Source organism: Quercus robur, chromosome 5 (assembly GCF_932294415.1).
Source record: "Quercus robur chromosome 5, dhQueRobu3.1, whole genome shotgun sequence".
Classification (NCBI taxonomy): Eukaryota; Viridiplantae; Streptophyta; class Magnoliopsida; order Fagales; family Fagaceae; genus Quercus; species Quercus robur.
The window spans coordinates 32,715,828-32,739,348 of record NC_065538.1 but is presented as its reverse complement, the minus strand read 5'-3'; the positions used below and the strand labels follow the sequence as shown (position 1 = coordinate 32,739,348).

Below are 23,521 nucleotides of genomic sequence, written 5' to 3'. Positions count from 1 at the left end.
TTCTTCGGATTTTTTTTTTTTTGTCGCCGGGCTTACCGTTTACGGCGGTCCAGCACGCTCGCTTCGTAGGCTTAGTCTGCCCCAGGCCAAAAATACGAGCCGCTGAACTCGTTTTGGGTGCTAATTTGGTGGCGGCGATCTGGAAATGTCCTCGGGCTGCAGCTCCCTGGTGTTAGAGTGCATCGCTTCATTCGGATCCTTTATAATGATTTAACGCGCTTATGCTGATGGGTGCGATCATACCAACACTAATGCACCGGATCCCATCAGAACTCCGCAGTTAAGCGTGTTTGGGCGAGAGTAGTACTAGGATGGGTGACCTCCTGGGAAGTCCTCGTGTTGCACCCCTCTCTTTTTCTTCGGATTTTTTTTTTTTTTTGTCGCCGGGCTTACCGTTTATGGCGGTCCAGCACGCTCGCTTCGTAGGCTTAGTCTGCCCCAGGCCAAAAATACGAGCCGCTGATCTCGTTTTGGGTGCTAATTTGGTGGCGGCGATCTGGAAATGCCCTCGGGCTGCAGCTCCCTGGTGTTAGAGTGCATCGCTGCATTCGGATCCTTTATAAGGATTTAACGCGCTTATGCTGATGGGTGCGATCATACCAACACTAATGCACCGGATCCCATCAGAACTCCGCAGTTAAGCGTGTTTGGGCGAGAGTAGTACTAGGATGGGTGACCTCCTGGGAAGTCCTCGTGTTGCACCCCTCTCTTTTTCTTCGGATTTTTTTTTTTTTTGTTGCCGGGCTTACCGTTTACGGCGGTCCAGCACGCTCGCTTCGTAGGCTTCGTCTGCCCCAGGCCAAAAATACGAGCCGCTGAACTCGTTTTGGGTGCTAATTTGATGGCGGCGATCTGGAAATGCCCTCGGGCTGCAGCTCCCTGGTGTTAGAGTGCATCGCTGCATTCGGATCCTTTATAAGGATTTAACGCGCTTATGCTGATGGGTGCGATCATACCAACACTAATGCACCGGATCCCATCAGAACTCCGCAGTTAAGCGTGTTTGGGCGAGAGTAGTACTAGGATGGGTGACCTCCTGGGAAGTCCTCGTGTTGCACCCCTCTCTTTTTCTTCGGATTTTTTTTTTTTTTGTCGCCGGGCTTACCGTTTACGGCGGTCCAGCACGCTCGCTTCGTAGGCTTAGTCTGCCCCAGGCCAAAAATACGAGCCGCTGATCTCGTTTTGGGTGCTAATTTGGTGGTGGCGATCTGGAAATGCCCTCGGGCTGCAGCTCCCTGGTGTTAGAGTGCATCGCTGCATTCGGATCCTTTATAAGGATTTAACGCGCTTATGCTGATGGGTGCGATCATACCAACACTAATGCACCGGATCCCATCAGAACTCCGCAGTGAAGCGTGTTTGGGCGAGAGTAGTACTAGGATGGGTGACCTCCTGGGAAGTCCTCGTGTTGCACCCCTCTCTTTTTCTTCGGATTTTTTTTTTTTTTGTCGCCGGGCTTACCGTTTACGGCGGTCCAGCACGCTCGCTTCGTAGGCTTAGTCTGCCCCAGGCCAAAAATACGAGCCGCTGATCTCGTTTTGGGTGCTAATTTGGTGGCGGCGATCTGGAAATGCCCTCGGGCTGCAGCTCCCTGGTGTTAGAGTGCATCGCTGCATTCGGATCCTTTATAAGGATTTAACGCGCTTATGCTGATGGGTGCGATCATACCAACACTAATGCACCGGATCCCATCAGAACTCCGCAGTTAAGCGTGTTTGGGCGAGAGTAGTACTAGGATGGGTGACCTCCTGGGAAGTCCTCGTGTTGCACCCCTCTCTTTTTCCTCGGATTTTTTTTTTTTTGTCACCGGGCTTACCATTTACGGCGGTCCAGCACGCTCGCTTCGTAGGCTTAGTCTGCCCCAGGCCAAAAATACGAAACGCTGAACTCGTTTTGGGTGCTAATTTGGTGGCGGCGATCTGGAAATGCCCTCGGGCTGCAGCTCCCTGGTGTTAGAGTGCATCGCTGCATTCGGATCCTTTATAAGGATTTAACGCGCTTATGCTGATGGGTGCGATCATACCAACACTAATGCACCGGATCCCATCAGAACTCCGCAGTTAAGCGTGTTTGGGAGAGAGTAGTACTAGGATGGGTGACCTCCTGGGAAGTCCTCGTGTTGCACCCCTCTCTTTTTCTTCGGATTTTTTTTTTTTTTTGTCGCCGGGCTTACCGTTTACGGCGGTCCAGCACGCTCGCTTCGTAGGCTTAGTCTGCCCCAGGCCAAAAATACGAGCCGCTGATCTCGTTTTGGGTGCTAATTTGGTGGCGGCGATCTGGAAATGCCCTCGGGCTGCAGCTCCCTGGTGTTAGAGTGCATCGCTGCATTCGGATCCTTTATAAGGATTTAACGCGCTTATGCTGATGGTTGCGATCATACCAACACTAATGCACCGGATCCCATCAGAACTCCGCAGTTAAGCGTGTTTGGGCGAGAGTAGTACTAGGATGGGTGACCTCCTGGGAAGTCCTCGTGTTGCACCCCTCTCTTTTTCTTCGGATTTTTTTTTTTTTGTCGCCGGGCTTACCGTTTACGGCGGTCCAGCACGCTCGCTTCGTAGGCTTAGTCTGCCCCGGGCCAAAAATACGAGCCGCTGAACTCGTTTTGGGTGCTAATTTGGTGGCGGCGATCTGGAAATGTCCTCGGGCTGCAGCTCCCTGGTGTTAGAGTGCATCGCTTCATTCGGATCCTTTATAATGATTTAACGCGCTTATGCTGATGGGTGCGATCATACCAACACTAATGCACCGGATCCCATCAGAACTCCGCAGTTAAGCGTGTTTGGGCGAGAGTAGTACTAGGATGGGTGACCTCCTGGGAAGTCCTCGTGTTGCACCCCTCTCTTTTTCTTCGGATTTTTTTTTTTTTTTGTCGCCGGGCTTACCGTTTATGGCGGTCCAGCACGCTCGCTTCGTAGGCTTAGTCTGCCCCAGGCCAAAAATACGAGCCGCTGATCTCGTTTTGGGTGCTAATTTGGTGGCGGCGATCTGGAAATGCCCTCGGGCTGCAGCTCCCTGGTGTTAGAGTGCATCGCTGCATTCGGATCCTTTATAAGGATTTAACGCGCTTATGCTGATGGGTGCGATCATACCAACACTAATGCACCGGATCCCATCAGAACTCCGCAGTTAAGCGTGTTTGGGCGAGAGTAGTACTAGGATGGGTGACCTCCTGGGAAGTCCTCGTGTTGCACCCCTCTCTTTTTCTTCGGATTTTTTTTTTTTTTGTTGCCGGGCTTACCGTTTACGGCGGTCCAGCACGCTCGCTTCGTAGGCTTCGTCTGCCCCAGGCCAAAAATACGAGCCGCTGAACTCGTTTTGGGTGCTAATTTGATGGCGGCGATCTGGAAATGCCCTCGGGCTGCAGCTCCCTGGTGTTAGAGTGCATCGCTGCATTCGGATCCTTTATAAGGATTTAACGCGCTTATGCTGATGGGTGCGATCATACCAACACTAATGCACCGGATCCCATCAGAACTCCGCAGTTAAGCGTGTTTGGGCGAGAGTAGTACTAGGATGGGTGACCTCCTGGGAAGTCCTCGTGTTGCACCCCTCTCTTTTTCTTCGGATTTTTTTTTTTTTTGTCGCCGGGCTTACCGTTTACGGCGGTCCAGCACGCTCGCTTCGTAGGCTTAGTCTGCCCCAGGCCAAAAATACGAGCCGCTGATCTCGTTTTGGGTGCTAATTTGGTGGGGGCGATCTGGAAATGCCCTCGGGCTGCAGCTCCCTGGTGTTAGAGTGCATCGCTGCATTCGGATCCTTTATAAGGATTTAACGCGCTTATGCTGATGGGTGCGATCATACCAACACTAATGCACCGGATCCCATCAGAACTCCGCAGTGAAGCGTGTTTGGGCGAGAGTAGTACTAGGATGGGTGACCTCCTGGGAAGTCCTCGTGTTGCACCCCTCTCTTTTTCTTCGGATTTTTTTTTTTTTTGTCGCCGGGCTTACCGTTTACGGCGGTCCAGCACGCTCGCTTCGTAGGCTTAGTCTGCCCCAGGCCAAAAATACGAGCCGCTGATCTCGTTTTGGGTGCTAATTTGGTGGCGGCGATCTGGAAATGCCCTCGGGCTGCAGCTCCCTGGTGTTAGAGTGCATCGCTGCATTCGGATCCTTTATAAGGATTTAACGCGCTTATGCTGATGGGTGCGATCATACCAACACTAATGCACCGGATCCCATCAGAACTCCGCAGTTAAGCGTGTTTGGGCGAGAGTAGTACTAGGATGGGTGACCTCCTGGGAAGTCCTCGTGTTGCACCCCTCTCTTTTTCCTCGGATTTTTTTTTTTTTGTCACCGGGCTTACCATTTACGGCGGTCCAGCACGCTCGCTTCGTAGGCTTAGTCTGCCCCAGGCCAAAAATACGAAACGCTGAACTCGTTTTGGGTGCTAATTTGGTGGCGGCGATCTGGAAATGCCCTCGGGCTGCAGCTCCCTGGTGTTAGAGTGCATCGCTGCATTCGGATCCCTTATAAGGATTTAACGCGCTTATGCTGATGGGTGCGATCATACCAACACTAATGCACCGGATCCCATCAGAACTCCGCAGTTAAGCGTGTTTGGGCGAGAGTAGTACTAGGATGGGTGACCTCCTGGGAAGTCCTCGTGTTGCACCCCTCTCTTTTTCTTCGGATTTTTTTTTTTTTTGTCGCCGGGCTTACCGTTTACGGCGGTCCAGCACGCTCGCTTCGTAGGCTTAGTCTGCCCCAGGCCAAAAATACGAGCCGCTGAACTCGTTTTGGGTGCTAATTTGGTGGCGGCGATCTGGAAATGCCCTCGGGCTGCAGCTCCCTGGTGTTAGAGTGCATCGCTGCATTCGGATCCTTTATAAGGATTTAACGCGCTTATGCTGATGGGTGCGATCATACCAACACTAATGCACCGGATCCCATCAGAACTCCGCAGTTAAGCGTGTTTGGGCGAGAGTAGTACTAGGATGGGTGACCTCCTGGGAAGTCCTCGTGTTGCACCCCTCTCTTTTTCTTCGGATTTTTTTTTTTTTTTTGTCGCCGGGCTTACCGTTTACGGCGGTCCAGCACGCTCGCTTCGTAGGCTTAGTCTGCCCCAGGCCAAAAATACGAGCCGCTGATCTCGTTTTGGGTGCTAATTTGGTGGCGGCGATCTGGAAATGCCCTCGGGCTGCAGCTCCCTGGTGTTAGAGTGCATCGCTGCATTCGGATCCTTTATAAGGATTTAACGCGCTTATGCTGATGGGTGCGATCATACCAACACTAATGCACCGGATCCCATCAGAACTCCGCAGTTAAGCGTGTTTGGGCGAGAGTAGTACTAGGATGGGTGACCTCCTGGGAAGTCCTCGTGTTGCACCCCTCTATTTTTCTTCGGATTTTTTTTTTTTTTGTCGCCGGGCTTACCGTTTACGGCGGTCCAGCACGCTCGCTTCGTAGGCTTAGTCTGCCCCAGGCCAAAAATACGAGCCGCTGATCTCGTTTTGGGTGCTAATTTGGTGGCGGCGATCTGGAAATGCCCTCGGGCTGCAGCTCCCTGGTGTTAGAGTGCATCGCTGCATTCGGATCCTTTATAAGGATTTAACGCGCTTATGCTGATGGGTGCGATCATACCAACACTAATGCATCGGATCCCATTAGAACTCCGCAGTTAAGCGTGTTTGGGCGAGAGTAGTACTAGGATGGGTGACCTCCTGGGAAGTCCTCGTGTTGCACCCCTCTCTTTTTCTTCGGATTTTTTTTTTTTTGTCGCCGGGCTTACCGTTTACGGCGGTCCAGCACGCTCGCTTCGTAGGCTTAGTCTACCCCAGGCCAAAAATACGAGCCGCTGAACTCGTTTTGGGTGCTAATTTGGTGGCGGCGATCTGGAAATGCCCTCGGGCTGCAGCTCCCTGGTGTTAGAGTGCATCGCTTCATTCGGATCCTTTATAATGATTTAACGCGCTTATGCTGATGGGTGCGATCATACCAACACTAATGCACCGGATCCCATCAGAACTCCGCAGTTAAGCGTGTTTGGGCGAGAGTAGTACTAGGATGGGTGACCTCCTGGGAAGTCCTCGTGTTGCACCCCTCTCTTTTTCTTCGGATTTTTTTTTTTTTTTGTCGCCGGGCTTACCGTTTATGGCGGTCCAGCACGCTCGCTTCGTAGGCTTAGTCTGCCCCAGGCCAAAAATACGAGCCGCTGATCTCGTTTTGGGTGCTAATTTGGTGGCGGCGATCTGGAAATGCCCTCGGGCTGCAGCTCCCTGGTGTTAGAGTGCATCGCTGCATTCGGATCCTTTATAAGGATTTAACGCGCTTATGCTGATGGGTGCGATCATACCAACACTAATGCACCGGATCCCATCAGAACTCCGCAGTTAAGCGTGTTTGGGCGAGAGTAGTACTAGGATGGGTGACCTCCTGGGAAGTCCTCGTGTTGCACCCCTCTCTTTTTCTTCGGATTTTTTTTTTTTTTTTGTCGCCGGGCTTACCGTTTATGGCGGTCCAGCACGCTCGCTTCGTAGGCTTAGTCTGCCCCAGGCCAAAAATACGAGCCGCTGATCTCGTTTTGGGTGCTAATTTGGTGGCGGCGATCTGGAAATGCCCTCGGGCTGCAGCTCCCTGGTGTTAGAGTGCATCGCTGCATTCGGATCCTTTATAAGGATTTAACGCGCTTATGCTGATGGGTGCGATCATACCAACACTAATGCACCGGATCCCATCAGAACTCCGCAGTTAAGCGTGTTTGGGCGAGAGTAGTACTAGGATGGGTGACCTCCTGGGAAGTCCTCGTGTTGCACCCCTCTCTTTTTCTTCGGATTTTTTTTTTTTTTGTTGCCGGGCTTACCGTTTACGGCGGTCCAGCACGCTCGCTTCGTAGGCTTCGTCTGCCCCAGGCCAAAAATACGAGCCGCTGAACTCGTTTTGGGTGCTAATTTGATGGCGGCGATCTGGAAATGCCCTCGGGCTGCAGCTCCCTGGTGTTAGAGTGCATCGCTGCATTCGGATCCTTTATAAGGATTTAACGCGCTTATGCTGATGGGTGCGATCATACCAACACTAATGCACCGGATCCCATCAGAACTCCGCAGTTAAGCGTGTTTGGGCGAGAGTAGTACTAGGATGGGTGACCTCCTGGGAAGTCCTCGTGTTGCACCCCTCTCTTTTTCTTCGGATTTTTTTTTTTTTTGTCGCCGGGCTTACCGTTTACGGCGGTCCAGCACGCTCGCTTCGTAGGCTTAGTCTGCCCCAGGCCAAAAATACGAGCCGCTGATCTCGTTTTGGGTGCTAATTTGGTGGTGGCGATCTGGAAATGCCCTCGGGCTGCAGCTCCCTGGTGTTAGAGTGCATCGCTGCATTCGGATCCTTTATAAGGATTTAACGCGCTTATGCTGATGGGTGCGATCATACCAACACTAATGCACCGGATCCCATCAGAACTCCGCAGTGAAGCGTGTTTGGGCGAGAGTAGTACTAGGATGGGTGACCTCCTGGGAAGTCCTCGTGTTGCACCCCTCTCTTTTTCTTCGGATTTTTTTTTTTTTTTGTCGCCGGGCTTACCGTTTACGGCGGTCCAGCACGCTCGCTTCGTAGGCTTAGTCTGCCCCAGGCCAAAAATACGAGCCGCTGATCTCGTTTTGGGTGCTAATTTGGTGGCGGCGATCTGGAAATGCCCTCGGGCTGCAGCTCCCTGGTGTTAGAGTGCATCGCTGCATTCGGATCCTTTATAAGGATTTAACGCGCTTATGCTGATGGGTGCGATCATACCAACACTAATGCACCGGATCCCATCAGAACTCCGCAGTTAAGCGTGTTTGGGCGAGAGTAGTACTAGGATGGGTGACCTCCTGGGAAGTCCTCGTGTTGCACCCCTCTCTTTTTCCTCGTATTTTTTTTTTTTTGTCACCGGGCTTACCATTTACGGCGGTCCAGCACGCTCGCTTCGTAGGCTTAGTCTGCCCCAGGCCAAAAATACGAAACGCTGAACTCGTTTTGGGTGCTAATTTGGTGGCGGCGATCTGGAAATGCCCTCGGGCTGCAGCTCCCTGGTGTTAGAGTGCATCGCTGCATTCGGATCCCTTATAAGGATTTAACGCGCTTATGCTGATGGGTGCGATCATACCAACACTAATGCACCGGATCCCATCAGAACTCCGCAGTTAAGCGTGTTTGGGCGAGAGTAGTACTAGGATGGGTGACCTCCTGGGAAGTCCTCGTGTTGCACCCCTCTCTTTTTCTTCGGATTTTTTTTTTTTTTGTCGCCGGGCTTACCGTTTACGGCGGTCCAGCACGCTCGCTTCGTAGGCTTAGTCTGCCCCAGGCCAAAAATACGAGCCGCTGAACTCGTTTTGGGTGCTAATTTGGTGGCGGCGATCTGGAAATGCCCTCGGGCTGCAGCTCCCTGGTGTTAGAGTGCATCGCTGCATTCGGATCCTTTATAAGGATTTAACGCGCTTATGCTGATGGGTGCGATCATACCAACACTAATGCACCGGATCCCATCAGAACTCCGCAGTTAAGCGTGTTTGGGCGAGAGTAGTACTAGGATGGGTGACCTCCTGGGAAGTCCTCGTGTTGCACCCCTCTCTTTTTCTTCGGATTTTTTTTTTTTTGTTGCCGGGCTTACCGTTTACGGCGGTCCAGCACGCTCGCTTCGTAGGCTTAGTCTGCCCCAGGCCAAAAATACGAGCCGCTGATCTCGTTTTGGGTGCTAATTTGGTGGCGGCGATCTGGAAATGCCCTCGGGCTGCAGCTCCCTGGTGTTAGAGTGCATCGCTGCATTCGGATCCTTTATAAGGATTTAACGCGCTTATGCTGATGGGTGCGATCATACCAACACTAATGCACCGGATCCCATCAGAACTCCGCAGTTAAGCGTGTTTGGGCGAGAGTAGTACTAGGATGGGTGACCTCCTGGGAAGTCCCCGTGTTGCACCCCTCTCTTTTTCTTCGGATTTTTTTTTTTTTGTCGCCGGGCTTACCGTTTACGGCGGTCCAGCACGCTCGCTTCGTAGGCTTAGTCTGCCCCAGGCCAAAAATACGAGCCGCTGAACTCGTTTTGGGTGCTAATTTGGTGGCGGCGATCTGGAAATGCCCTCGGGCTGCAGCTCCCTGGTGTTAGAGTGCATCGCTGCATTCGGATCCCTTATAAGGATTTAACGCGCTTATGCTGATGGGTGCGATCATACCAACACTAATGCACCGGATCCCATCAGAACTCCGCAGTTAAGCGTGTTTGGGCGAGAGTAGTACTAGGATGGGTGACCTCCTGGGAAGTCCTCGTGTTGCACCCCTCTCTTTTTCTTCGGATTTTTTTTTTTTTTTGTCGCCGGGCTTACCGTTTACGGCGGTCCAGCACGCTCGCTTCGTAGGCTTAGTCTGCCCCAGGCCAAAAATACGAGCCGCTGATCTCGTTTTGGGTGCTAATTTGGTGGCGGCGATCTGGAAATGCCCTCGGGCTGCAGCTCCCTGGTGTTAGAGTGCATCGCTGCATTCGGATCCTTTATAAGGATTTAACGCGCTTATGCTGATGGGTGCGATCATACCAACACTAATGCACCGGATCACATCAGAACTCCGCAGTTAAGCGTGTTTGGGCGAGAGTAGTACTAGGATGGGTGACCTCCTGGGAAGTCCTCGTGTTGCACCCCTCTCTTTTTCTTCGGATTTTTTTTTTTTTTGTCGCCGGGCTTACCGTTTACGGCGGTCCAGCACGCTCGCTTCGTAGGCTTAGTCTGCCCCAGGCCAAAAATACGAGCCGCTGATCTCGTTTTGGGTGCTAATTTGGTGGCGGCGATCTGGAAATGCCCTCGGGCTGCAGCTCCCTGGTGTTAGAGTGCATCGCTGCATTCGGATCCTTTATAAGGATTTAACGCGCTTATGCTGATGGGTGCGATCATACCAACACTAATGCACCGGATCCCATCAGAACTCCGCAGTTAAGCGTGTTTGGGCGAGAGTAGTACTAGGATGGGTGACCTCCTGGGAAGTCCCCGTGTTGCACCCCTCTCTTTTTCTTCGGATTTTTTTTTTTTTTGTCGCCGGGCTTACCGTTTACGGCGGTCCAGCACGCTCGCTTCGTAGGCTTAGTCTGCCCCAGGCCAAAAATACGAGCCGCTGAACTCGTTTTGGGTGCTAATTTGGTGGCGGCGATCTGGAAATGCCCTCGGGCTGCAGCTCCCTGGTGTTAGAGTGCATCGCTGCATTCGGATCCTTTATAAGGATTTAACGCGCTTATGCTGATGGGTGCGATCATACCAACACTAATGCACCGGATCCCATCAGAACTCCGCAGTTAAGCGTGTTTGGGCGAGAGTAGTACTAGGATGGGTGACCTCCTGGGAAGTCCTCGTGTTGCACCCCTCTCTTTTTCTTCGGATTTTTTTTTTTTTTTGTCGCCGGGCTTACCGTTTACGGCGGTCCAGCACGCTCGCTTCGTAGGCTTAGTCTGCCCCAGGCCAAAAATACGAGCCGCTGATCTCGTTTTGGGTGCTAATTTGGTGGCGGCGATCTGGAAATGCCCTCGGGCTGCAGCTCCCTGGTGTTAGAGTGCATCGCTGCATTCGGATCCTTTATAAGGATTTAACGCGCTTATGCTGATGGGTGCGATCATACCAACACTAATGCACCGGATCCCATCAGAACTCCGCAGTTAAGCGTGTTTGGGCGAGTGTAGTACTAGGATGGGTGACCTCCTGGGAAGTCCTCGTGTTGCACCCCTCTCTTTTTCTTCGGATTTTTTTTTTTTTTGTCGCCGGGCTTACCGTTTACGGCGGTCCAGCACGCTCGCTTCGTAGGCTTAGTCTGCCCCAGGCCAAAAATACGAGCCGCTGATCTCGTTTTGGGTGCTAATTTGGTGGCGGCGATCTGGAAATGCCCTCGGGCTGCAGCTCCCTGGTGTTAGAGTGCATCGCTGCATTCGGATCCTTTATAAGGATTTAACGCGCTTATGCTGATGGGTGCGATCATACCAACACTAATGCATCGGATCCCATTAGAACTCCGCAGTTAAGCGTGTTTGGGCGAGAGTAGTACTAGGATGGGTGACCTCCTGGGAAGTCCTCGTGTTGCACCCCTCTCTTTTTCTTCGGATTTTTTTTTTTTTGTCGCCGGGCTTACCGTTTACGGCGGTCCAGCACGCTCGCTTCGTAGGCTTAGTCTGCCCCAGGCCAAAAATACGAGCCGCTGAACTCGTTTTGGGTGCTAATTTGGTGGCGGCGATCTGGAAATGCCCTCGGGCTGCAGCTCCCTGGTGTTAGAGTGCATCGCTTCATTCGGATCCTTTATAATGATTTAACGCGCTTATGCTGATGGGTGCGATCATACCAACACTAATGCACCGGATCCCATCAGAACTCCGCAGTTAAGCGTGTTTGGGCGAGAGTAGTACTAGGATGGGTGACCTCCTGGGAAGTCCTCGTGTTGCACCCCTCTCTTTTTCTTCGGATTTTTTTTTTTTTTTGTCGCCGGGCTTACCGTTTATGGCGGTCCAGCACGCTCGCTTCGTAGGCTTAGTCTGCCCCAGGCCAAAAATACGAGCCGCTGATCTCGTTTTGGGTGCTAATTTGGTGGCGGCGATCTGGAAATGCCCTCGGGCTGCAGCTCCCTGGTGTTAGAGTGCATCGCTGCATTCGGATCCTTTATAAGGATTTAACGCGCTTATGCTGATGGGTGCGATCATACCAACACTAATGCACCGGATCCCATCTGAACTCCGCAGTTAAGCGTGTTTGGGCGAGAGTAGTACTAGGATGGGTGACCTCCTGGGAAGTCCTCGTGTTGCACCCCTCTCTTTTTCTTCGGATTTTTTTTTTTTTTGTTGCCGGGCTTACCGTTTACGGCGGTCCAGCACGCTCGCTTCGTAGGCTTAGTCTGCCCCAGGCCAAAAATACGAGCCGCTGAACTCGTTTTGGGTGCTAATTTGATGGCGGCGATCTGGAAATGCCCTCGGGCTGCAGCTCCCTGGTGTTAGAGTGCATCGCTGCATTCGGATCCTTTATAAGGATTTAACGCGCTTATGCTGATGGGTGCGATCATACCAACACTAATGCACCAGATCCCATCAGAACTCTGCAGTTAAGCGTGTTTGGGCGAGAGTAGTACTAGGATGGGTGACCTCCTGGGAAGTCCTCGTGTTGCACCCCTCTCTTTTTCTTCGGATTTTTTTTTTTTTTTTGTCGCCGGGCTTACCGTTTACGGCGGTCCAGCACGCTCGCTTCGTAGGCTTAGTCTGCCCCAGGCCAAAAATACGAGCCGTTGATCTCGTTTTGGGTGCTAATTTGGTGGTGGCGATCTGGAAATGCCCTCGGGCTGCAGCTCCCTGGTGTTAGAGTGCATCGCTGCATTCGGATCCTTTATAAGGATTTAACGCGCTTATGCTGATGGGTGCGATCATACCAACACTAATGCACCGGATCCCATCAGAACTCCGCAGTTAAGCGTGTTTGGGCGAGAGTAGTACTAGGATGGGTGACCTCCTGGGAAGTCCTCGTGTTGCACCCCTCTCTTTTTCTTCGGATTTTTTTTTTTTTTGTCGCCGGGCTTACCGTTTACGGCGGTCCAGCACGCTCGCTTCGTAGGCTTAGTCTGCCCCAGGCCAAAAATACGAGCCGCTGATCTCGTTTTGGGTGCTAATTTGGTGGCGGCGATCTGGAAATGCCCTCGGGCTGCAGCTCCCTGGTGTTAGAGTGCATCGCTGCATTCGGATCCTTTATAAGGATTTAACGCGCTTATGCTGATGGGTGCGATCATACCAACACTAATGCACCGGATCCCATCAGAACTCCGCAGTTAAGCGTGTTTGGGCGAGAGTAGTACTAGGATGGGTGACCTCCTGGGAAGTCCTCGTGTTGCACCCCTCTCTTTTTCTTCGGATTTTTTTTTTTTTTGTTGCCGGGCTTACCGTTTACGGCGGTCCAGCACGCTCGCTTCGTAGGCTTAGTCTGCCCCAGGCCAAAAATACGAGCCGCTGAACTCGTTTTGGGTGCTAATTTGATGGCGGCGATCTGGAAATGCCCTCGGGCTGCAGCTCCCTGGTGTTAGAGTGCATCGCTGCATTCGGATCCTTTATAAGGATTTAACGCGCTTATGCTGATGGGTGCGATCATACCAACACTAATGCACCAGATCCCATCAGAACTCTGCAGTTAAGCGTGTTTGGGCGAGAGTAGTACTAGGATGGGTGACCTCCTGGGAAGTCCTCGTGTTGCACCCCTCTCTTTTTCTTCGGATTTTTTTTTTTTTTGTCGCCGGGCTTACCGTTTACGGCGGTCCAGCACGCTCGCTTCGTAGGCTTAGTCTGCCCCAGGCCAAAAATACGAGCCGCTGATCTCGTTTTGGGTGCTAATTTGGTGGTGGCGATCTGGAAATGCCCTCGGGCTGCAGCTCCCTGGTGTTAGAGTGCGTCGCTGCATTCGGATCCTTTATAAGGATTTAACGCGCTTATGCTGATGGGTGCGATCATACCAACACTAATGCACCGGATCCCATCAGAACTCCGCAGTTAAGCGTGTTTGGGCGAGAGTAGTACTAGGATGGGTGACCTCCTGGGAAGTCCTCGTGTTGCACCCCTCTCTTTTTCTTCGGATTTTTTTTTTTTTTGTCGCCGGGCTTACCGTTTACGGCGGTCCAGCACGCTCGCTTCGTAGGCTTAGTCTGCCCCAGGCCAAAAATACGAGCCGCTGATCTCGTTTTGGGTGCTAATTTGGTGGCGGCGATCTGGAAATGCCCTCGGGCTGCAGCTCCCTGGTGTTAGAGTGCATCGCTGCATTCGGATCCTTTATAAGGATTTAACGCGCTTATGCTGATGGGTGCGATCATACCAACACTAATGCACCGGATCCCATCAGAACTCCGCAGTTAAGCGTGTTTGGGCGAGAGTAGTACTAGGATGGGTGACCTCCTGGGAAGTCCTCGTGTTGCACCCCTCTCTTTTTCTTCGGATTTTTTTTTTTTTTGTCGCCGGGCTTACCGTTTACGGCGGTCCAGCACGCTCGCTTCGTAGGCTTAGTCTGCCCCAGGCCAAAAATACGAGCCGCTGATCTCGTTTTGGGTGCTAATTTGGTGGCGGCGATCTGGAAATGCCCTCGGGCTGCAGCTCCCTGGTGTTAGAGTGCATCGCTGCATTCGGATCCCTTATAAGGATTTAACGCGCTTATGCTGATGGGTGCGATCATACCAACACTAATGCACCGGATCCCATCAGAACTCCGCAGTTAAGCGTGTTTGGGCGAGAGTAGTACTAGGATGGGTGACCTCCTGGGAAGTCCTCGTGTTGCACCCCTCTCTTTTTCTTCGGATTTTTTTTTTTTTTTGTCGCCGGGCTTACCGTTTACGGCGGTCCAGCACGCTCGCTTCGTAGGCTTAGTCTGCCCCAGGCCAAAAATACGAGCCGCTGATCTCGTTTTGGGTGCGAATTTGGTGGCGGCGATCTGGAAATGCCCTCGGGCTGCAGCTCCCTGGTGTTAGAGTGCATCGCTGCATTCGGATCCTTTATAAGGATTTAACGCGCTTATGCTGATGGGTGCGATCATACCAACACTAATGCACCGGATCCCATCAGAACTCCGCAGTTAAGCGTGTTTGGGCGAGAGTAGTACTAGGATGGGTGACCTCCTGGGAAGTCCTCGTGTTGCACCCCTCTCTTTTTCTTCGGATTTTTTTTTTTTTTGTCGCCGGGCTTACCGTTTACGGCGGTCCAGCACGCTCGCTTCGTAGGCTTAGTCTGCCCCAGGCCAAAAATACGAGCCGCTGATCTCGTTTTGGGTGCTAATTTGGTGGCGGCGATCTGGAAATGCCCTCGGGCTGCAGCTCCCTGGTGTTAGAGTGCATCGCTGCATTCGGATCCTTTATAAGGATTTAACGCGCTTATGCTGATGGGTGCGATCATACCAACACTAATGCACCGGATCCCATCAGAACTCCGCAGTTAAGCGTGTTTGGGCGAGAGTAGTACTAGGATGGGTGACCTCCTGGGAAGTCCTCGTGTTGCACCCCTCTCTTTTTCTTCGGATTTTTTTTTTTTTTATTGCCGGGCTTGCCGTTTACGGCGGTCCAGCACGCTCGCTTCGTAGGCTTAGTCTGCCCCAGGCCAAAAATACGAGCCGCTGAACTCGTTTTGGGTGCTAATTTGATGGCGGCGATCTGGAAATGCCCTCGGGCTGCAGCTCCCTGGTGTTAGAGTGCATCGCTGCATTCGGATCCTTTATAAGGATTTAACGCGCTTATGCTGATGGGTGCGATCATACCAACACTAATGCACCGGATCCCATCAGAACTCCGCAGTTAAGCGTGTTTGGGCGAGAGTAGTACTAGGATGGGTGACCTCCTGGGAAGTCCTCGTGTTGCACCCCTCTCTTTTTCTTCGGTTTTTTTTTTTTTTTGTCGCCGGGCTTACCGTTTACGGCGGTCCAGCACGCTCGCTTCGTAGGCTTAGTCTGCCCCAGGCCAAAAATACGAGCCGCTGATCTCGTTTTGGGTGCTAATTTGGTGGTGGCGATCTGGAAATGCCCTCGGGCTGCAGCTCCCTGGTGTTAGAGTGCATCGCTGCATTCGGATCCTTTATAAGGATTTAACGCGCTTATGCTGATGGGTGCGATCATACCAACACTAATGCACCGGATCCCATCAGAACTCCGCAGTTAAGCGTGTTTGGGCGAGAGTAGTACTAGGATGGGTGACCTCCTGGGAAGTCCTCGTGTTGCACCCCTCTCTTTTTCTTCGGATTTTTTTTTTTTTTGTCGCCGGGCTTACCGTTTACGGCGGTCCAGCACGCTCGCTTCGTAGGCTTAGTCTGCCCCAGGCCAAAAATACGAGCCGCTGATCTCGGTTTGGGTGCTAATTTGGTGGCGGCGATCTGGAAATGCCCTCGGGCTGCAGCTCCCTGGTGTTAGAGTGCATCGCTGCATTCGGATCCTTTATAAGGATTTAACGCGCTTATGCTGATGGGTGCGATCATACCAACACTAATGCACCGGATCCCATCAGAACTCCGCAGTTAAGCGTGTTTGGGCGAGAGTAGTACTAGGATGGGTGACCTCCTGGGAAGTCCTCGTGTTGCACCCCTCTCTTTTTCTTCGGATATTTTTTTTTTGGTCGCCGGGCTTATCGTTTACGGCGGTCCAGCACGCTCGCTTCGTAGGCTTAGTCTGCCCCAGGCCAAAAATACGAGCCGCTGAACTCGTTTTGGGTGCTAATTTGGTGGCGGCGATCTGGAAATGCCCTCGGGCTGCAGCTCCCTGGTGTTAGAGTGCATCGCTGCATTCGGATCCTTTATAAGGATTTAACGCGCTTATGCTGATGGGTGCGATCATACCAACACTAATGCACCGGATCCCATCAGAACTCCGCAGTTAAGCGTGTTTGGGCGAGAGTAGTACTAGGATGGGTGACCTCCTGGGAAGTCCTCGTGTTGCACCCCTCTCTTTTTCTTCGGATTTTTTTTTTTTTTTGTCGCCGGGCTTACCGTTTACGGCGGTCCAGCACGCTCGCTTCGTAGGCTTAGTCTGCCCCAGGCCAAAAATACGAGCCGCTGATCTCGTTTTGGGTGCTAATTTGGTGGCGGCGATCTGGAAATGCCCTCGGGCTGCAGCTCCCTGGTGTTAGAGTGCATCGCTGCATTCGGATCCTTTATAAGGATTTAACGCGCTTATGCTGATGGGTGCGATCATACCAACACTAATGCACCGGATCCCATCAGAACTCCGCAGTTAAGCGTGTTTGGGCGAGAGTAGTACTAGGATGGGTGACCTCCTGGGAAGTCCTCGTGTTGCACCCCTCTCTTTTTCTTCGGATTTTTTTTTTTTTTGTCGCCGGGCTTACCGTTTACGGCGGTCCAGCACGCTCGCTTCGTAGGCTTAGTCTGCCCCAGGCCAAAAATACGAGCCGCTGAACTCGTTTTGGGTGCTAATTTGGTGGCGGCGATCTGGAAATGCCCTCGGGCTGCAGCTCCCTGGTGTTAGAGTGCATCGCTGCATTCGGATCCCTTATAAGGATTTAACGCGCTTATGCTGATGGGTGCGATCATACCAACACTAATGCACCGGATCCCATCAGAACTCCGCAGTTAAGCGTGTTTGGGCGAGAGTAGTACTAGGATGGGTGACCTCCTGGGAAGTCCTCGTGTTGCACCCCTCTCTTTTTCTTCGGATTTTTTTTTTTTTTTGTCGCCGGGCTTACCGTTTACGGCGGTCCAGCACGCTCGCTTCGTAGGCTTAGTCTGCCCCAGGCCAAAAATACGAGCCGCTGATCTCGTTTTGGGTGCTAATTTGGTGGCGGCGATCTGGAAATGCCCTCGGGCTGCAGCTCCCTGGTGTTAGAGTGCATCGCTGCATTCGGATCCTTTATAAGGATTTAACGCGCTTATGCAGATGGGTGCGATCATACCAACACTAATGCACCGGATCCCATCAGAACTCCGCAGTTAAGCGTGTTTGGGCGAGAGTAGTACTAGGATGGGTGACCTCCTGGGAAGTCCTCGTGTTGCACCCCTCTCTTTTTCTTCGGATTTTTTTTTTTTTTGTCGCCGGGCTTACCGTTTACGGCGGTCCAGCACGCTCGCTTCGTAGGCTTAGTCTGCCCCAGGCCAAAAATACGAGCCGCTGATCTCGTTTTGGGTGCTAATTTGGTGGCGGCGATCTGGAAATGCCCTCGGGCTGCAGCTCCCTGGTGTTAGAGTGCATCGCTGCATTCGGATCCTTTATAAGGATTTAACGCGCTTATGCTGATGGGTGCGATCATACCAACACTAATGCACCGGATCCCATCAGAACTCCGCAGTTAAGCGTGTTTGGGCGAGAGTAGTACTAGGATGGGTGACCTCCTGGGAAGTCCCCGTGTTGCACCCCTCTCTTTTTCTTCGGATTTTTTTTTTTTTGTCGCCGGGCTTACCGTTTACGGCGGTCCAGCACGCTCGCTTCGTAGGCTTAGTCTGCCCCAGGCCAAAAATACGAGCCGCTGAACTCGTTTTGGGTGCTAATTTGGTGGCGGCGATCTGGAAATGCCCTCGGGCTGCAGCTCCCTGGTGTTAGAGTGCATCGCTGCATTCGGATCCTTTATAAGGATTTAACGCGCTTATGCTGATGGGTGCGATCATACCAACACTAATGCACCGGATCCCATCAGAACTCCGCAGTTAAGCGTGTTTGGGCGAGAGTAGTACTAGGATGGGTGACCTCCTGGGAAGTCCTCGTGTTGCACCCCTCTCTTTTTCTTCGGATTTTTTTTTTTTTTTGTCGCCGGGCTTACCGTTTACGGCGGTCCAGCACGCTCGCTTCGTAGGCTTAGTCTGCCCCAGGCCAAAAATACGAGCCGCTGATCTCGTTTTGGGTGCTAATTTGGTGGCGGCGATCTGGAAATGCCCTCGGGCTGCAGCTCCCTGGTGTTAGAGTGCATCGCTGCATTCGGATCCTTTATAAGGATTTAACGCGCTTATGCTGATGGGTGCGATCATACCAACACTAATGCACCGGATCCCATCAGAACTCCGCAGTTAAGCGTGTTTGGGCGAGAGTAGTACTAGGATGGGTGACCTCCTGGGAAGTCCTCGTGTTGCACCCCTCTCTTTTTCTTCGGATTTTTTTTTTTTTTGTCGCCGGGCTTACCGTTTACGGCGGTCCAGCACGCTCGCTTCGTAGGCTTAGTCTGCCCCAGGCCAAAAATACGAGCCGCTGATCTCGTTTTGGGTGCTAATTTGGTGGCGGCGATCTGGAAATGCCCTCGGGCTGCAGCTCCCTGGTGTTAGAGTGCATCGCTGCATTCGGATCCTTTATAAGGATTTAACGCGCTTATGCTGATGGGTGCGATCATACCAACACTAATGCATCGGATCCCATTAGAACTCCGCAGTTAAGCGTGTTTGGGCGAGAGTAGTACTAGGATGGGTGACCTCCTGGGAAGTCCTCGTGTTGCACCCCTCTCTTTTTCTTCGGATTTTTTTTTTTTTGTCGCCGGGCTTACCGTTTACGGCGGTCCAGCACGCTCGCTTCGTAGGCTTAGTCTGCCCCAGGCCAAAAATACGAGCCGCTGAACTCGTTTTGGGTGCTAATTTGGTGGCGGCGATCTGGAAATGCCCTCGGGCTGCAGCTCCCTGGTGTTAGAGTGCATCGCTTCATTCGGATCCTTTATAATGATTTAACGCGCTTATGCTGATGGGTGCGATCATACCAACACTAATGCACCGGATCCCATCAGAACTCCGCAGTTAAGCGTGTTTGGGCGAGAGTAGTACTAGGATGGGTGACCTCCTGGGAAGTCCTCGTGTTGCACCCCTCTCTTTTTCTTCGGATTTTTTTTTTTTTTTGTCGCCGGGCTTACCGTTTATGGCGGTCCAGCACGCTCGCTTCGTAGGCTTAGTCTGCCCCAGGCCAAAAATACGAGCCGCTGATCTCGTTTTGGGTGCTGATTTGGTGGCGGCGATCTGGAAATGCCCTCGGGCTGCAGCTCCCTGGTGTTAGAGTGCATCGCTGCATTCGGATCCTTTATAAGGATTTAACGCGCTTATGCTGATGGGTGCGATCATACCAACACTAATGCACCGGATCCCATCTGAACTCCGCAGTTAAGCGTGTTTGGGCGAGAGTAGTACTAGGATGGGTGACCTCCTGGGAAGTCCTCGTGTTGCACCCCTCTCTTTTTCTTCGGATTTTTTTTTTTTTTGTTGCCGGGCTTACCGTTTACGGCGGTCCAGCACGCTCGCTTCGTAGGCTTAGTCTGCCCCAGGCCAAAAATACGAGCCGCTGAACTCGTTTTGGGTGCTAATTTGATGGCGGCGATCTGGAAATGCCCTCGGGCTGCAGCTCCCTGGTGTTAGAGTGCATCGCTGCATTCGGATCCTTTATAAGGATTTAACGCGCTTATGCTGATGGGTGCGATCATACCAACACTAATGCACCAGATCCCATCAGAACTCTGCAGTTAAGCGTGTTTGGGCGAGAGTAGTACTAGGATGGGTGACCTCCTGGGAAGTCCTCGTGTTGCACCCCTCTCTTTTTCTTCGGATTTTTTTTTTTTTTTGTCGCCGGGCTTACCGTTTACGGCGGTCCAGCACGCTCGCTTCGTAGGCTTAGTCTGCCCCAGGCCAAAAATACGAGCCGTTGATCTCGTTTTGGGTGCTAATTTGGTGGTGGCGATCTGGAAATGCCCTCGGGCTGCAGCTCCCTGGTGTTAGAGTGCATCGCTGCATTCGGATCCTTTATAAGGATTTAACGCGCTTATGCTGATGGGTGCGATCATACCAACACTAATGCACCGGATCCCATCAGAACTCCGCAGTTAAGCGTGTTTGGGCGAGAGTAGTACTAGGATGGGTGACCTCCTGGGAAGTCCTCGTGTTGCACCCCTCTCTTTTTCTTCGGATTTTTTTTTTTTTTGTCGCCGGGCTTACCGTTTACGGCGGTCCAGCACGCTCGCTTCGTAGGCTTAGTCTGCCCCAGGCCAAAAATACGAGCCGCTGATCTCGTTTTGGGTGCTAATTTGGTGGCGGCGATCTGGAAATGCCCTCGGGCTGCAGCTCCCTGGTGTTAGAGTGCATCGCTGCATTCGGATCCTTTATAAGGATTTAACGCGCTTATGCTGATGGGTGCGATCATACCAACACTAATGCACCGGATCCCATCAGAACTCCGCAGTTAAGCGTGTTTGGGCGAGAGTAGTACTAGGATGGGTGACCTCCTGGGAAGTCCTCGTGTTGCACCCCTCTCTTTTTCTTCGGATTTTTTTTTTTTTTGTTGCCGGGCTTACCGTTTACGGCGGTCCAGCACGCTCGCTTCGTAGGCTTAGTCTGCCCCAGGCCAAAAATACGAGCCGCTGAACTCGTTTTGGGTGCTAATTTGATGGCGGCGATCTGGAAATGCCCTCGGGCTGCAGCTCCCTGGTGTTAGAGTGCATCGCTGCATTCGGATCCTTTATAAGGATTTAACGCGCTTATGCTGATGGGTGCGATCATACCAACACTAATGCACCAGATCCCATCAGAACTCTGCAGTTAAGCGTGTTTGGGCGAGAGTAGTACTAGGATGGGTGACCTCCTGGGAAGTCCTCGTGTTGCACCCCTCTCTTTTTCTTCGGATTTTTTTTTTTTTTTGTCGCCGGGCTTACCGTTTACGGCGGTCCAGCACGCTCGCTTCGTAGGCTTAGTCTGCCCCAGGCCAAAAATACGAGCCGCTGATCTCGTTTTGGGTGCTAATTTGGTGGTGGCGATCTGGAAATGCCCTCGGGCTGCAGCTCCCTGGTGTTAGAGTGCGTCGCTGCATTCGGATCCTTTATAAGGATTTAACGCGCTTATGCTGATGGGTGCGATCATACCAACACTAATGCACCGGATCCCATCAGAACTCCGCAGTTAAGCGTGTTTGGGCGAGAGTAGTACTAGGATGGGTGACCTCCTGGGAAGTCCTCGTGTTGCACCCCTCTCTTTTTCTTCGGATTTTTTTTTTTTTTGTCGCCGGGCTTACCGTTTACGGCGGTCCAGCACGCTCGCTTCGTAGGCTTAGTCTGCCCCAGGCCAAAAATACGAGCCGCTGATCTCGTTTTGGGTGCTAATTTGGTGGCGGCGATCTGGAAATGCCCTCGGGCTGCAGCTCCCTGGTGTTAGAGTGCATCGCTGCATTCGGATCCTTTATAAGGATTTAACGCGCTTATGCTGATGGGTGCGATCATACCAACACTAATGCACCGGATCCCATCAGAACTCCGCAGTTAAGCGTGTTTGGGCGAGAGTAGTACTAGGATGGGTGACCTCCTGGGAAGTCCTCGTGTTGCACCCCTCTCTTTTTCTTCGGATTTTTTTTTTTTTTGTCGCCGGGCTTACCGTTTACGGCGGTCCAGCACGCTCGCTTCGTAGGCTTAGTCTGCCCCAGGCCAAAAATACGAGCCGCTGATCTCGTTTTGGGTGCTAATTTGGTGGCGGCGATCTGGAAATGCCCTCGGGCTGCAGCTCCCTGGTGTTAGAGTGCATCGCTGCATTCGGATCCCTTATAAGGATTTAACGCGCTTATGCTGATGGGTGCGATCATACCAACACTAATGCACCGGATCCCATCAGAACTCCGCAGTTAAGCGTGTTTGGGCGAGAGTAGTACTAGGATGGGTGACCTCCTGGGAAGTCCTCGTGTTGCACCCCTCTCTTTTTCTTCGGATTTTTTTTTTTTTTTGTCGCCGGGCTTACCGTTTACGGCGGTCCAGCACGCTCGCTTCGTAGGCTTAGTCTGCCCCAGGCCAAAAATACGAGCCGCTGATCTCGTTTTGGGTGCGAATTTGGTGGCGGCGATCTGGAAATGCCCTCGGGCTGCAGCTCCCTGGTGTTAGAGTGCATCGCTGCATTCGGATCCTTTATAAGGATTTAACGCGCTTATGCTGATGGGTGCGATCATACCAACACTAATGCACCGGATCCCATCAGAACTCCGCAGTTAAGCGTGTTTGGGCGAGAGTAGTACTAGGATGGGTGACCTCCTGGGAAGTCCTCGTGTTGCACCCCTCTCTTTTTCTTCGGATTTTTTTTTTTTTTGTCGCCGGGCTTACCGTTTACGGCGGTCCAGCACGCTCGCTTCGTAGGCTTAGTCTGCCCCAGGCCAAAAATACGAGCCGCTGATCTCGTTTTGGGTGCTAATTTGGTGGCGGCGATCTGGAAATGCCCTCGGGCTGCAGCTCCCTGGTGTTAGAGTGCATCGCTGCATTCGGATCCTTTATAAGGATTTAACGCGCTTATGCTGATGGGTGCGATCATACCAACACTAATGCACCGGATCCCATCAGAACTCCGCAGTTAAGCGTGTTTGGGCGAGAGTAGTACTAGGATGGGTGACCTCCTGGGAAGTCCTCGTGTTGCACCCCTCTCTTTTTCTTCGGATTTTTTTTTTTTTTATTGCCGGGCTTGCCGTTTACGGCGGTCCAGCACGCTCGCTTCGTAGGCTTAGTCTGCCCCAGGCCAAAAATACGAGCCGCTGAACTCGTTTTGGGTGCTAATTTGATGGCGGCGATCTGGAAATGCCCTCGGGCTGCAGCTCCCTGGTGTTAGAGTGCATCGCTGCATTCGGATCCTTTATAAGGATTTAACGCGCTTATGCTGATGGGTGCGATCATACCAACACTAATGCACCGGATCCAATCAGAACTCCGCAGTTAAGCGTGTTTGGGCGAGAGTAGTACTAGGATGGGTGACCTCCTGGGAAGTCCTCGTGTTGCACCCCTCTCTTTTTCTTCGGATTTTTTTTTTTTTTGTCGCCGGGCTTACCGTTTACGGCGGTCCAGCACGCTCGCTTCGTAGGCTTAGTCTGCCCCAGGCCAAAAATACGAGCCGCTGATCTCGTTTTGGGTGCTAATTTGGTGGTGGCGATCTGGAAATGCCCTCGGGCTGCAGCTCCCTGGTGTTAGAGTGCATCGCTGCATTCGGATCCTTTATAAGGATTTAACGCGCTTATGCTGATGGGTGCGATCATACCAACACTAATGCACCGGATCCCATCAGAACTCCGCAGTTAAGCGTGTTTGGGCGAGAGTAGTACTAGGATGGGTGACCTCCTGGGAAGTCCTCGTGTTGCACCCCTCTCTTTTTCTTCGGATTTTTT

General features: G+C 52.3%; 66 non-coding genes across 66 annotated transcripts; all 66 read left to right on the top strand.

Moving 5' to 3' along the window:
* Window positions 1-229: 229 nt before the first annotated feature.
* LOC126732133 (5S ribosomal RNA) lies at window positions 230-348 on the top strand. Its single transcript, XR_007659314.1, has one exon. It is a non-coding gene; the product is annotated as a 5S ribosomal RNA (ribosomal RNA).
* A 238-nt stretch (window positions 349-586) lies between these two features.
* LOC126732132 (5S ribosomal RNA) lies at window positions 587-705 on the top strand. Its single transcript, XR_007659313.1, has one exon. It is a non-coding gene; the product is annotated as a 5S ribosomal RNA (ribosomal RNA).
* Window positions 706-942: 237 nt separating this feature from the next.
* Window positions 943-1,061, top strand: LOC126732131 (5S ribosomal RNA). Its single transcript, XR_007659312.1, has one exon. It is a non-coding gene; the product is annotated as a 5S ribosomal RNA (ribosomal RNA).
* Window positions 1,062-1,298: 237 nt separating this feature from the next.
* On the top strand, window positions 1,299-1,417 carry LOC126730725 (5S ribosomal RNA). Its single transcript, XR_007657988.1, has one exon. It is a non-coding gene; the product is annotated as a 5S ribosomal RNA (ribosomal RNA).
* Window positions 1,418-1,654: 237 nt separating this feature from the next.
* On the top strand, window positions 1,655-1,773 carry LOC126732130 (5S ribosomal RNA). Its single transcript, XR_007659311.1, has one exon. It is a non-coding gene; the product is annotated as a 5S ribosomal RNA (ribosomal RNA).
* A 236-nt stretch (window positions 1,774-2,009) lies between these two features.
* On the top strand, window positions 2,010-2,128 carry LOC126731586 (5S ribosomal RNA). Its single transcript, XR_007658830.1, has one exon. It is a non-coding gene; the product is annotated as a 5S ribosomal RNA (ribosomal RNA).
* Window positions 2,129-2,366: 238 nt separating this feature from the next.
* Window positions 2,367-2,485, top strand: LOC126730844 (5S ribosomal RNA). Its single transcript, XR_007658109.1, has one exon. It is a non-coding gene; the product is annotated as a 5S ribosomal RNA (ribosomal RNA).
* Window positions 2,486-2,721: 236 nt separating this feature from the next.
* Window positions 2,722-2,840, top strand: LOC126732128 (5S ribosomal RNA). Its single transcript, XR_007659309.1, has one exon. It is a non-coding gene; the product is annotated as a 5S ribosomal RNA (ribosomal RNA).
* A 238-nt stretch (window positions 2,841-3,078) lies between these two features.
* LOC126732126 (5S ribosomal RNA) lies at window positions 3,079-3,197 on the top strand. Its single transcript, XR_007659308.1, has one exon. It is a non-coding gene; the product is annotated as a 5S ribosomal RNA (ribosomal RNA).
* A 237-nt stretch (window positions 3,198-3,434) lies between these two features.
* On the top strand, window positions 3,435-3,553 carry LOC126732125 (5S ribosomal RNA). Its single transcript, XR_007659307.1, has one exon. It is a non-coding gene; the product is annotated as a 5S ribosomal RNA (ribosomal RNA).
* Window positions 3,554-3,790: 237 nt separating this feature from the next.
* Window positions 3,791-3,909, top strand: LOC126730724 (5S ribosomal RNA). The gene has a single exon (XR_007657987.1). It is a non-coding gene; the product is annotated as a 5S ribosomal RNA (ribosomal RNA).
* A 237-nt stretch (window positions 3,910-4,146) lies between these two features.
* Window positions 4,147-4,265, top strand: LOC126732124 (5S ribosomal RNA). The gene has a single exon (XR_007659306.1). It is a non-coding gene; the product is annotated as a 5S ribosomal RNA (ribosomal RNA).
* A 236-nt stretch (window positions 4,266-4,501) lies between these two features.
* Window positions 4,502-4,620, top strand: LOC126732123 (5S ribosomal RNA). Its single transcript, XR_007659305.1, has one exon. It is a non-coding gene; the product is annotated as a 5S ribosomal RNA (ribosomal RNA).
* A 237-nt stretch (window positions 4,621-4,857) lies between these two features.
* On the top strand, window positions 4,858-4,976 carry LOC126732122 (5S ribosomal RNA). Its single transcript, XR_007659304.1, has one exon. It is a non-coding gene; the product is annotated as a 5S ribosomal RNA (ribosomal RNA).
* A 239-nt stretch (window positions 4,977-5,215) lies between these two features.
* Window positions 5,216-5,334, top strand: LOC126732121 (5S ribosomal RNA). Its single transcript, XR_007659303.1, has one exon. It is a non-coding gene; the product is annotated as a 5S ribosomal RNA (ribosomal RNA).
* Window positions 5,335-5,571: 237 nt separating this feature from the next.
* On the top strand, window positions 5,572-5,690 carry LOC126731403 (5S ribosomal RNA). The gene has a single exon (XR_007658650.1). It is a non-coding gene; the product is annotated as a 5S ribosomal RNA (ribosomal RNA).
* Window positions 5,691-5,926: 236 nt separating this feature from the next.
* LOC126732120 (5S ribosomal RNA) lies at window positions 5,927-6,045 on the top strand. Its single transcript, XR_007659302.1, has one exon. It is a non-coding gene; the product is annotated as a 5S ribosomal RNA (ribosomal RNA).
* Window positions 6,046-6,283: 238 nt separating this feature from the next.
* On the top strand, window positions 6,284-6,402 carry LOC126732119 (5S ribosomal RNA). The gene has a single exon (XR_007659301.1). It is a non-coding gene; the product is annotated as a 5S ribosomal RNA (ribosomal RNA).
* Window positions 6,403-6,641: 239 nt separating this feature from the next.
* Window positions 6,642-6,760, top strand: LOC126732118 (5S ribosomal RNA). The gene has a single exon (XR_007659300.1). It is a non-coding gene; the product is annotated as a 5S ribosomal RNA (ribosomal RNA).
* A 237-nt stretch (window positions 6,761-6,997) lies between these two features.
* On the top strand, window positions 6,998-7,116 carry LOC126732116 (5S ribosomal RNA). The gene has a single exon (XR_007659298.1). It is a non-coding gene; the product is annotated as a 5S ribosomal RNA (ribosomal RNA).
* A 237-nt stretch (window positions 7,117-7,353) lies between these two features.
* On the top strand, window positions 7,354-7,472 carry LOC126730723 (5S ribosomal RNA). The gene has a single exon (XR_007657986.1). It is a non-coding gene; the product is annotated as a 5S ribosomal RNA (ribosomal RNA).
* Window positions 7,473-7,710: 238 nt separating this feature from the next.
* Window positions 7,711-7,829, top strand: LOC126732115 (5S ribosomal RNA). Its single transcript, XR_007659297.1, has one exon. It is a non-coding gene; the product is annotated as a 5S ribosomal RNA (ribosomal RNA).
* A 236-nt stretch (window positions 7,830-8,065) lies between these two features.
* On the top strand, window positions 8,066-8,184 carry LOC126732114 (5S ribosomal RNA). The gene has a single exon (XR_007659296.1). It is a non-coding gene; the product is annotated as a 5S ribosomal RNA (ribosomal RNA).
* A 237-nt stretch (window positions 8,185-8,421) lies between these two features.
* On the top strand, window positions 8,422-8,540 carry LOC126732113 (5S ribosomal RNA). The gene has a single exon (XR_007659295.1). It is a non-coding gene; the product is annotated as a 5S ribosomal RNA (ribosomal RNA).
* Window positions 8,541-8,776: 236 nt separating this feature from the next.
* Window positions 8,777-8,895, top strand: LOC126730591 (5S ribosomal RNA). Its single transcript, XR_007657859.1, has one exon. It is a non-coding gene; the product is annotated as a 5S ribosomal RNA (ribosomal RNA).
* A 236-nt stretch (window positions 8,896-9,131) lies between these two features.
* LOC126732112 (5S ribosomal RNA) lies at window positions 9,132-9,250 on the top strand. The gene has a single exon (XR_007659294.1). It is a non-coding gene; the product is annotated as a 5S ribosomal RNA (ribosomal RNA).
* A 238-nt stretch (window positions 9,251-9,488) lies between these two features.
* LOC126731238 (5S ribosomal RNA) lies at window positions 9,489-9,607 on the top strand. The gene has a single exon (XR_007658491.1). It is a non-coding gene; the product is annotated as a 5S ribosomal RNA (ribosomal RNA).
* A 237-nt stretch (window positions 9,608-9,844) lies between these two features.
* Window positions 9,845-9,963, top strand: LOC126730590 (5S ribosomal RNA). Its single transcript, XR_007657858.1, has one exon. It is a non-coding gene; the product is annotated as a 5S ribosomal RNA (ribosomal RNA).
* Window positions 9,964-10,200: 237 nt separating this feature from the next.
* LOC126732110 (5S ribosomal RNA) lies at window positions 10,201-10,319 on the top strand. The gene has a single exon (XR_007659292.1). It is a non-coding gene; the product is annotated as a 5S ribosomal RNA (ribosomal RNA).
* A 238-nt stretch (window positions 10,320-10,557) lies between these two features.
* On the top strand, window positions 10,558-10,676 carry LOC126730641 (5S ribosomal RNA). The gene has a single exon (XR_007657906.1). It is a non-coding gene; the product is annotated as a 5S ribosomal RNA (ribosomal RNA).
* A 237-nt stretch (window positions 10,677-10,913) lies between these two features.
* Window positions 10,914-11,032, top strand: LOC126731402 (5S ribosomal RNA). The gene has a single exon (XR_007658649.1). It is a non-coding gene; the product is annotated as a 5S ribosomal RNA (ribosomal RNA).
* Window positions 11,033-11,268: 236 nt separating this feature from the next.
* LOC126732109 (5S ribosomal RNA) lies at window positions 11,269-11,387 on the top strand. The gene has a single exon (XR_007659291.1). It is a non-coding gene; the product is annotated as a 5S ribosomal RNA (ribosomal RNA).
* Window positions 11,388-11,625: 238 nt separating this feature from the next.
* LOC126730545 (5S ribosomal RNA) lies at window positions 11,626-11,744 on the top strand. Its single transcript, XR_007657816.1, has one exon. It is a non-coding gene; the product is annotated as a 5S ribosomal RNA (ribosomal RNA).
* A 237-nt stretch (window positions 11,745-11,981) lies between these two features.
* Window positions 11,982-12,100, top strand: LOC126730620 (5S ribosomal RNA). Its single transcript, XR_007657886.1, has one exon. It is a non-coding gene; the product is annotated as a 5S ribosomal RNA (ribosomal RNA).
* A 239-nt stretch (window positions 12,101-12,339) lies between these two features.
* On the top strand, window positions 12,340-12,458 carry LOC126732108 (5S ribosomal RNA). Its single transcript, XR_007659290.1, has one exon. It is a non-coding gene; the product is annotated as a 5S ribosomal RNA (ribosomal RNA).
* Window positions 12,459-12,695: 237 nt separating this feature from the next.
* Window positions 12,696-12,814, top strand: LOC126732107 (5S ribosomal RNA). The gene has a single exon (XR_007659289.1). It is a non-coding gene; the product is annotated as a 5S ribosomal RNA (ribosomal RNA).
* A 237-nt stretch (window positions 12,815-13,051) lies between these two features.
* Window positions 13,052-13,170, top strand: LOC126730619 (5S ribosomal RNA). Its single transcript, XR_007657885.1, has one exon. It is a non-coding gene; the product is annotated as a 5S ribosomal RNA (ribosomal RNA).
* A 237-nt stretch (window positions 13,171-13,407) lies between these two features.
* Window positions 13,408-13,526, top strand: LOC126732106 (5S ribosomal RNA). Its single transcript, XR_007659288.1, has one exon. It is a non-coding gene; the product is annotated as a 5S ribosomal RNA (ribosomal RNA).
* Window positions 13,527-13,763: 237 nt separating this feature from the next.
* On the top strand, window positions 13,764-13,882 carry LOC126732104 (5S ribosomal RNA). Its single transcript, XR_007659286.1, has one exon. It is a non-coding gene; the product is annotated as a 5S ribosomal RNA (ribosomal RNA).
* A 237-nt stretch (window positions 13,883-14,119) lies between these two features.
* LOC126732103 (5S ribosomal RNA) lies at window positions 14,120-14,238 on the top strand. Its single transcript, XR_007659285.1, has one exon. It is a non-coding gene; the product is annotated as a 5S ribosomal RNA (ribosomal RNA).
* Window positions 14,239-14,476: 238 nt separating this feature from the next.
* On the top strand, window positions 14,477-14,595 carry LOC126732102 (5S ribosomal RNA). The gene has a single exon (XR_007659284.1). It is a non-coding gene; the product is annotated as a 5S ribosomal RNA (ribosomal RNA).
* Window positions 14,596-14,832: 237 nt separating this feature from the next.
* On the top strand, window positions 14,833-14,951 carry LOC126732101 (5S ribosomal RNA). The gene has a single exon (XR_007659283.1). It is a non-coding gene; the product is annotated as a 5S ribosomal RNA (ribosomal RNA).
* A 237-nt stretch (window positions 14,952-15,188) lies between these two features.
* Window positions 15,189-15,307, top strand: LOC126732100 (5S ribosomal RNA). The gene has a single exon (XR_007659282.1). It is a non-coding gene; the product is annotated as a 5S ribosomal RNA (ribosomal RNA).
* Window positions 15,308-15,544: 237 nt separating this feature from the next.
* LOC126732099 (5S ribosomal RNA) lies at window positions 15,545-15,663 on the top strand. Its single transcript, XR_007659281.1, has one exon. It is a non-coding gene; the product is annotated as a 5S ribosomal RNA (ribosomal RNA).
* A 237-nt stretch (window positions 15,664-15,900) lies between these two features.
* Window positions 15,901-16,019, top strand: LOC126732098 (5S ribosomal RNA). The gene has a single exon (XR_007659280.1). It is a non-coding gene; the product is annotated as a 5S ribosomal RNA (ribosomal RNA).
* A 236-nt stretch (window positions 16,020-16,255) lies between these two features.
* On the top strand, window positions 16,256-16,374 carry LOC126732097 (5S ribosomal RNA). The gene has a single exon (XR_007659279.1). It is a non-coding gene; the product is annotated as a 5S ribosomal RNA (ribosomal RNA).
* Window positions 16,375-16,612: 238 nt separating this feature from the next.
* LOC126732095 (5S ribosomal RNA) lies at window positions 16,613-16,731 on the top strand. Its single transcript, XR_007659278.1, has one exon. It is a non-coding gene; the product is annotated as a 5S ribosomal RNA (ribosomal RNA).
* A 237-nt stretch (window positions 16,732-16,968) lies between these two features.
* On the top strand, window positions 16,969-17,087 carry LOC126732094 (5S ribosomal RNA). The gene has a single exon (XR_007659277.1). It is a non-coding gene; the product is annotated as a 5S ribosomal RNA (ribosomal RNA).
* Window positions 17,088-17,325: 238 nt separating this feature from the next.
* Window positions 17,326-17,444, top strand: LOC126732092 (5S ribosomal RNA). The gene has a single exon (XR_007659275.1). It is a non-coding gene; the product is annotated as a 5S ribosomal RNA (ribosomal RNA).
* A 237-nt stretch (window positions 17,445-17,681) lies between these two features.
* On the top strand, window positions 17,682-17,800 carry LOC126730589 (5S ribosomal RNA). Its single transcript, XR_007657857.1, has one exon. It is a non-coding gene; the product is annotated as a 5S ribosomal RNA (ribosomal RNA).
* A 236-nt stretch (window positions 17,801-18,036) lies between these two features.
* LOC126732091 (5S ribosomal RNA) lies at window positions 18,037-18,155 on the top strand. The gene has a single exon (XR_007659274.1). It is a non-coding gene; the product is annotated as a 5S ribosomal RNA (ribosomal RNA).
* A 238-nt stretch (window positions 18,156-18,393) lies between these two features.
* Window positions 18,394-18,512, top strand: LOC126732090 (5S ribosomal RNA). Its single transcript, XR_007659273.1, has one exon. It is a non-coding gene; the product is annotated as a 5S ribosomal RNA (ribosomal RNA).
* Window positions 18,513-18,749: 237 nt separating this feature from the next.
* LOC126731401 (5S ribosomal RNA) lies at window positions 18,750-18,868 on the top strand. The gene has a single exon (XR_007658648.1). It is a non-coding gene; the product is annotated as a 5S ribosomal RNA (ribosomal RNA).
* A 236-nt stretch (window positions 18,869-19,104) lies between these two features.
* Window positions 19,105-19,223, top strand: LOC126732089 (5S ribosomal RNA). The gene has a single exon (XR_007659272.1). It is a non-coding gene; the product is annotated as a 5S ribosomal RNA (ribosomal RNA).
* Window positions 19,224-19,461: 238 nt separating this feature from the next.
* On the top strand, window positions 19,462-19,580 carry LOC126730544 (5S ribosomal RNA). Its single transcript, XR_007657815.1, has one exon. It is a non-coding gene; the product is annotated as a 5S ribosomal RNA (ribosomal RNA).
* Window positions 19,581-19,817: 237 nt separating this feature from the next.
* Window positions 19,818-19,936, top strand: LOC126730618 (5S ribosomal RNA). Its single transcript, XR_007657884.1, has one exon. It is a non-coding gene; the product is annotated as a 5S ribosomal RNA (ribosomal RNA).
* A 238-nt stretch (window positions 19,937-20,174) lies between these two features.
* Window positions 20,175-20,293, top strand: LOC126732088 (5S ribosomal RNA). The gene has a single exon (XR_007659271.1). It is a non-coding gene; the product is annotated as a 5S ribosomal RNA (ribosomal RNA).
* A 237-nt stretch (window positions 20,294-20,530) lies between these two features.
* On the top strand, window positions 20,531-20,649 carry LOC126732087 (5S ribosomal RNA). Its single transcript, XR_007659270.1, has one exon. It is a non-coding gene; the product is annotated as a 5S ribosomal RNA (ribosomal RNA).
* Window positions 20,650-20,886: 237 nt separating this feature from the next.
* On the top strand, window positions 20,887-21,005 carry LOC126730616 (5S ribosomal RNA). Its single transcript, XR_007657883.1, has one exon. It is a non-coding gene; the product is annotated as a 5S ribosomal RNA (ribosomal RNA).
* A 238-nt stretch (window positions 21,006-21,243) lies between these two features.
* On the top strand, window positions 21,244-21,362 carry LOC126732086 (5S ribosomal RNA). The gene has a single exon (XR_007659269.1). It is a non-coding gene; the product is annotated as a 5S ribosomal RNA (ribosomal RNA).
* Window positions 21,363-21,599: 237 nt separating this feature from the next.
* Window positions 21,600-21,718, top strand: LOC126732085 (5S ribosomal RNA). Its single transcript, XR_007659268.1, has one exon. It is a non-coding gene; the product is annotated as a 5S ribosomal RNA (ribosomal RNA).
* A 237-nt stretch (window positions 21,719-21,955) lies between these two features.
* Window positions 21,956-22,074, top strand: LOC126732084 (5S ribosomal RNA). Its single transcript, XR_007659267.1, has one exon. It is a non-coding gene; the product is annotated as a 5S ribosomal RNA (ribosomal RNA).
* A 238-nt stretch (window positions 22,075-22,312) lies between these two features.
* Window positions 22,313-22,431, top strand: LOC126732083 (5S ribosomal RNA). The gene has a single exon (XR_007659266.1). It is a non-coding gene; the product is annotated as a 5S ribosomal RNA (ribosomal RNA).
* Window positions 22,432-22,668: 237 nt separating this feature from the next.
* On the top strand, window positions 22,669-22,787 carry LOC126732081 (5S ribosomal RNA). Its single transcript, XR_007659264.1, has one exon. It is a non-coding gene; the product is annotated as a 5S ribosomal RNA (ribosomal RNA).
* Window positions 22,788-23,024: 237 nt separating this feature from the next.
* Window positions 23,025-23,143, top strand: LOC126731498 (5S ribosomal RNA). The gene has a single exon (XR_007658743.1). It is a non-coding gene; the product is annotated as a 5S ribosomal RNA (ribosomal RNA).
* Window positions 23,144-23,380: 237 nt separating this feature from the next.
* LOC126732079 (5S ribosomal RNA) lies at window positions 23,381-23,499 on the top strand. Its single transcript, XR_007659263.1, has one exon. It is a non-coding gene; the product is annotated as a 5S ribosomal RNA (ribosomal RNA).
* The last annotated feature ends 22 nt before the right edge of the window (window positions 23,500-23,521 follow it).